This window comes from Leptodactylus fuscus, chromosome 6, assembly GCF_031893055.1.
Source record: "Leptodactylus fuscus isolate aLepFus1 chromosome 6, aLepFus1.hap2, whole genome shotgun sequence".
Lineage (NCBI taxonomy): Eukaryota > Metazoa > Chordata > Amphibia > Anura > Leptodactylidae > Leptodactylus > Leptodactylus fuscus.
This window is the reverse complement of record NC_134270.1, coordinates 121,520,784-121,527,734: the sequence shown is the minus strand read 5'-3', so window position 1 is coordinate 121,527,734 and position 6,951 is coordinate 121,520,784.

Below are 6,951 nucleotides of genomic sequence, written 5' to 3'. Positions count from 1 at the left end.
CTTTTTTTCCCCACTTGCTAATTATACTGCTTTTTCATCGTTATCTAACCAGTGACTCTGTATTGTCTTGGCATGCTGATGACTATGCATAGTGCTGTCACCTTGTGGCACTGAGGCTAGGGGGCAAATCCAACCAACACAACCATCTGTAGATTCTGCTTATATTGTTATACATAACACCCTTAATCCAAGCTTAGTTCTCTGTGTACTCTTTCTCATTGAGAGTCAATGATGTCCCCTTCCCCCTATTCCCATTAACAGCATGTACCATATAGCTGTATAGCCCACTGCAGAAACAGAAGTTTCCGATGACAATAAGTTAATCATATGATGATCGGCTGCCTCCAGTGATCACCTATGACCTGTGGGAAAACCATCAGCAGCTGGTCAGTTTCCCTGCAGGTCTACCATAGGGGAAATGAAGTATTACACAGTTCCCATCAAATCAATGGATTGTCCATTTAATATATAGATTTATCTAATCCTCAGTGAGATGAAGACCCCCGAATAGGGGACCTTCCACCATCAAATAGCAATCCCACATTTATTTTGCATGTAATATTCTAGATTTTGGAGATCTGCATTGCAGAGGAGTCTCCGAAGGTATTAGTTTATCCTACATATGATAAGTAGAGATGAGCAAATAGTAAAATATTTAATATTCGATTCGAATAGCCCCTCAATATTCGACTATTCGATCGAATATCGAATCCCGTTATAGTCTATGGGGAAAAAATATTAGTTTCAGGGGAAACCAATATTCGACTAAGGTGAGTCACCAAGTCCACAATGACACCCCAGGAAATGATGCTTTTTATTCAAATTTTTATCAGAATTAAAACAGTGAAAAAACGGCGGTTTGGCACTTTTGACTATTTTTCCTGCTACGGCGTTTACCGAACAGGAAAAATATTTTTATAGATTTGTAGAGCGGGCGATTTCGGACGTGGGGATACCTAACATGTATATGTTTCACAGTTTTTAACTACTTTTATATGTGTTCTAGGGAAAGGGGGGTGATTTGAACTTTTAATACTTTTTATATTTTTTTATATATTTTTTTATTTTTTTTTTATTTTTTTTTTGCATTTATTAGACCCCCTAGGGGTGTTGAACCCCAGGGGGTCTGATCACTAATGCAATGCATTACAATGCTAATGCATTGCAATGCATTGCAAAAAATCATCATCTCTTTTGCAGGCTGTATACACCAGCCTGCAAAAGAGAGAATTTGCAGACTGGCTGGGAGCCCTTAACAAGGCTCCCGGCTGTCATGGCAACGGGGGGTCGGCCCTGGAGCATGCTCCAGGAGCCGGCGATCTCTGCCAAAATGGCGGCGCCCATGCGCCGCCGGGAAGATGGCGCCTCCGGCGCCTTTGACAGCAGCGCCGGAGGGGTTAATGCCTCCGATCGGTCCGGGGACCGATCGGAGGCATTAAAGCCGGTTGTCTACTGCTTAAAGCAGTAGACACCCGGCGGCTATGACGGCCGCCCGGCTCCCGGGCGGTCGCCATAGTTACAGACCCGACACGCGCCGTACTATTACGGCGCATGTCGGGAAGGGGTTAACTGTCATTGTGTGTGTGATGTGGTGAGACCTCCAAAAATTACTTTTGTGGCCCTTGAGGTGAGAACTTCCAAATTAAGTTAGAGGCCCTTAAGTTGAAGCATACAAAAATTTACTTTTCAGGCCCTTGGAGTGAGCCCTCCCAAACTTAGCTTCAGGCCCTTGGGGTGAGGTGAGCCTTGTAACAGCAGAGTATTAGGCCCTCGAGGTGAGTTGAGCCTGGTAGGAGCAGAGTTTTAGGCCCTTGAGGTGAGTTGCGCACAAACCAGTATGTATACAAGCATACTGTATGGCAAGTATACACCGTATATATTTAGAGCGTATAGCAAGTATGGTATATACTGTATGGCAAGTATACACCTTGCTTCACACCCGTATAAGGACAGGTATATTGGGTGCACAAACCGATGTATACAAGTGTACTGTATGGCAAATATACACGGTATATACTGTATAGCAAGTACTGTATGTACTGTATACAAGTATATAAGGTGGTATGGAACTGGAGTCCTAAAAAGGGCTTTTGTGAAAATAATCTGTAAGAAGACTGTGTATACCGATGGTGTATATACACTCTTCAAGCAGTTTAGCTTTTATAAGAGATGTTGTTTTAATATTTCCTGCCTAACTGAAGCTATTTGCTAGCTAACCCTGAACAGAAGTCTCTCCCTGTCTAAATCCAAGTCGCATCTGAAACGAATCTCACAGCCACTATTCTTATAAATCGGAGGTCACCTGATTTCGCCAGCCGATGACTTTTTTCTTTTTTTTTTCGATGCCTACATTTTCCTACTTCCTTTCCCACCTCCCCTGCACAGTTATTGGTGCAAAAAAAGCACCAGGTAAGGTGGGAGGGGAATCGAAAATTTACATATTTTGAATACCTTAGTATTCGATCAAATACTATTTGCTCATCTCTAATGATAAATATATATACATCTACCCGTCAGGTTTGCTATTTCTTGGCAGTACACACAATATTTTCCACTAGTCACTCTCAGTTAGTGTTTTTAGATTGGTATTCACCGCGCCCAGGCTTAGGTGGAGGGTGCGCTGACGTAGTGTGAGATATACTGTAATGTAATGCCTGTGGAGTGAAGATAAGGGCAATAGATGTAGAGCATAAGAAGTCAACTTATTGGAGGAGAAAAAGCAATACCACAGATATCCTAATGACAAGAGTGGTGCTATTTCTGAAAGAAATGAGGCATGTTTTTCTAGTCACATATAGCCCTTAAATTACATTCACACACAATGAATAATGGCGGTATCAAATTCAATGTCAGTGAATGGGGCTATCTACATAGCTGTTATTTTGATGGTCCTTTGTCACAGACCATTGAAATATAAGCCATGTCCTAGTTTTACACATTTTCACAAATCACTAGATACACATGATTCGTGAAAATGGGTGTCCCTCAGGTATAAGACAACCGTGAAAAACTGGTTTGCACCTCAGTCATCTGAATGTAGCCTTACACTAAGTCAAGGCATGTAATGGTAAAGAAGCAAGAAGACGAAGGGCCAAGAATTCAGGATCACTGTTTTGGCAGCACATCTATAATATGGAATTAACACAAATTGGCGCACAATAGGGAATGTAATGGGTATCATCTATACTAGTGTATTGAGAAATTGTAGGTTTGTCATCTATAATATGGACTGGCATCATTCTGTCTATACTTGTATATTAGAATTGCATGAAAAGTAATTGTGTACTTGTAAGTAATAGAGCATGTACAGTATATACTGTCCTGGAGAAGGCAGGATAAGATGATATCAGACAAATCTCCTAGGGAAACAAATTACCAACCATATTAAAACCAATCATGTCCAAACTTGTGGCTGCCTCCATAGAAACTCATTGACGAAAAAATAATGAACTGAGCAAGAATTGAATTTTAAGTGTGACGCTTAGTTCACATCTGCGCTCAGGAAATCCGTTCCCCATTACACTTCATAAATGCAGGAAGAAAACAGCAGAAAACATGGCAGACCTCATTATAGTCTATTGGGTCCGTGGGTTTCAGTGGGTAATCACTTTTAACCCCTTAGCGACCCTTGACGTAACTGTACGTCATGGGTCGCATGGGGATGTATGGAGCGAGCTCACACGCTGAGCTCGCTCCATACAGGGCAGATGCCGGCTGTATCATACAGCCAGGACCTGCCAATAACAGCAGCGGTCGGTGCCCGAGCCGATCGCTGCTGTTAACCCTTTACACACTGCGGTCAAACGTGAACGTCACAAGAGGGCGGTGATCGGTTGCTATGACAGCCGGAAGCCTATTGAAGGCTTCCAGGCTTGTCTCTGCACTAGATCTATTAGACGATGCCAGAGGCATCGTCTAATAGAAGTGCTGCGATTTTCCTATTCACTGCAATACTGTAGTATTGCAGTGAATAGTATGAGCGATCAGACCCCCTAGGTTTCAAGGTACCTAAGGGGTCTGATCATAAATGTAACAGAAGAAAAAAAAAAGTTTTTAAAAGTATTAAAAAAATTAAAAAAATATAAAAGTTCAAATCACCCCCCTTTCCCTAGATTAGCTATAAAAGTAAATAAAGAACATTAAACATAAACATATTAGGTATCCCCGCGCTCCAAAATGCCCGAACTATTAGAATATTAAAACATTTATCCCGTACTGCGAACGGCGTAGCGGCAAAAAAAATAAAAACAGCCAAAAAGCGTTTTTTTCAACACTTTGCCTCCTATAAAAAATTGAATCAAAAGTGATCAAACCATCAGATCTTTCCCCAAATGGTATCAATAGAAACATCATCTTGTCCCACATAAAAAGACACCACAACCAGCTCCATACATGGAAATATGAAAAAGTTACAGGTGTTAGAACATGATGACACAAATTTTTTTTTCTATTTTGCAAAGTTTATCATTTTTTTTAAAAGTATCAAAACATTTCAAATACTATATAAATTTGGTATCACCGCGTTTGTACTGACACGTAGAACACAGGTAACATGTCATTTGTACCAAACAGTGAACGCTGTAAAAATTAAACCCATAAGAAAATGGACAAGTGCATTTTTTCTCCAATTGCACCTCATTCTGAATTTTTTTCCAGCTTCCCAGTACATTGCACAGCATATTGAATGATGCCATTACAAAGTACAATTTGTCCCGCAAACAATAAGCTATCATGTGACTCTGTGGACTGAAAAATGAAAAAGTTATGGCTCTTGAAATGTGAGGAGGGAAAAACGAAAATGCGAAACCAAAAAATGGCCTGGTCCTTAAGGGGTTAAAGTGGATTAGGCTTTCTATGTGGACCCAAAAAATGGAAACTCAAGTGCAGATGTGAACCTAACCTGAATGTAATGATAATATACCATATTAGACCAAGAAGTCACATCACATCAGCAGTTGGGCAGTGTATTGCTCCACAGCAGAAATAGGACTAAAATGCTCTATGCAAGGTCTCCATACTCGAGCCCAATTATTATCAGAACCTGGATATGTAGCAAACGATGATACAGTTCCAATAAGTAGCTGTCCAGGTTTCATATTCATGACATTACTGCAAATGAAGGCAACAGTTTCTGGCTGCCAATATCAAGACATGTAATGGGTGGCTTGACACTAAATTTCATTATGATAAGCATCTGGAAATGTTTCCAGCAGAAACAGGGGTGTATAATGAAGATTCCAGCTGCGTCTGGATGGCGGAGAAGCAAACTGTGAGAGCTGCTCAAATGGTCCTCTTTACTGAGGGTCTGATTTGACCGTCTGGAGTCTGTATGCCATGTGTGCATGCCCTCACATAACCCCCACACCTAACACCTTCTAAGGCCGGTTACAGCCAACTGTATTGCAATCGAGCTGTGAATTAAAAGCATGGACTTCACACGGGGAACACAGGGATGTCCCCGTGTGCTGCTCGTGCATGGACCGTGTTTCCTTGAAGCAACCTCGAAAGGGGACATGCTACTGTAGAGGCAATGTAGACAGGGACATTATAATATTTAAATCTATATATAACTCAAAATCTGTAGTAGTCTGCTCTATACAAATCCAGAGTTCTCGCCCGATTTGGGTGAAATTTGGCATGCCCCCTCTCCACCCACAGGAGCAGAATACTGCACACGTTACATCTCGCTAGCGTCCCCCCGTCATGAGATTGGGGCCCCTAAATTTAGGCCCTATGCATATAATGAGGAAAAGTGAAAGTGAAAGCGCTGAGGGGAAAACAGTTGTGACTGACAGGGACGGATTATAGCGATGGCGCCAAAGAGTCGCTGCTAAAGGGGCCGCACCACCACACACATCACACAAACATTTCCCCAAACACCATATAAACATCACATAGACAGCACACATGCACCAACCCACAAGCACAACACTACACAAATACCACAACACACCACATAAATACCACATGTACACCACACACGCACGAAAACACGCTCAGATGGATGCACACTACACACAAGGACGAACAGAGCATATGCGTACTCACACACAACTACCGCACACGTGGACACTTGCTCTGTGCACGCAGAAGCAGATGGATAACACGCGCACATACACACATACATATACACGGACCATACACGTACATTCACACACGCATACGTACACATGGATCACACACATGTACACACATGAATGAACTGACAAAACATGTCTAGTATCCTTAGTGGCTGCTTGCATATTGCAATATTTTTCACGGGCCTCCAGGCCATGGATTTGGCAGTTCCATAGACTTCTTTGTGCACAAAGCTGTGAATTTTGCAGGCTCCATAGAAGTCTATGGAGATGTAGAAACCACAGCCCGGCTGTAGTGTTACTGTAGTGTGCAAGCAGCCTTATTGAGCAGCAATATTGGTCAGGCGAAAACTGCCTGATAGTAAGATTGTCATTATTGCTTACTATACAGGGAGCTTTCATCACTGAAGCCCGACACTAGATAGTTGTGTAACTGTAAACCAATTTTACTTTTTTGTCCATGAACTACTTATAAATTACACTGGAGGGAGGGGGAAGGGTCACACTATGTTGTAAATTGGGTGTAAATCAGTGGCATAACTAGGAATGATGGGGCCAGGTGGCTAACTTTTGACATGCCCCCCCCATGCTGAAGACCCCAACTGACCCACCCGCATTCCTGCGATTATACCCCATAGTGGCCCCTGCACACAGTATTATACCCCATAGTGGCCCTGCACAAAGTATTATGCCCTATAGTAGCCCCTGCACACAGTATTATGCCTCATAATGGCCCCTTCACCCAGCATTATGCCCCATTGTGGCCCCTTCACCCAAGATTATGCCCCATTGTGGCCCCTTCACCCAGCATTATGCTCCACTGTGGACACCCATGAACAATTATTATTCTCTGGGGGCATTTCAGAACCCAGAG